The 203-nt window shown below is 56.7% G+C and overlaps 1 protein-coding gene across 1 annotated transcript in view; it reads right to left on the reverse strand.

Moving 5' to 3' along the window:
* Positions 1-203, reverse strand: part of DOCK2 (dedicator of cytokinesis 2) — a 146,778-nt gene that overhangs the window by 61,803 nt on the left and 84,772 nt on the right. The gene's annotated exons all lie outside the window — the stretch shown is intronic.

The raw sequence follows: 203 nt of genomic DNA on the forward strand, positions 1-203 counted from the left end.
TGGGCTTGCTCTGTCCCGCTGTTACATCAGAGTGGCTCCCAACCATTTTGTCCCCATTCCAGGGCAGAGAGCAGCTCTGCCTGTGGCTGTGTCCCTGCCTCAGCTGCTGCCTGTCACCACTAGAGGTCTTGTACTTCCCTCCACCAGCTGCTCCTCGCTTCGTGCTGCTGGGGCTTTATTTATTTATTCCTCCGTGAGCAGAC

This window comes from Zosterops lateralis, assembly GCF_965231275.1.
Source record: "Zosterops lateralis genome assembly, chromosome: 14".
Lineage (NCBI taxonomy): Eukaryota > Metazoa > Chordata > Aves > Passeriformes > Zosteropidae > Zosterops > Zosterops lateralis.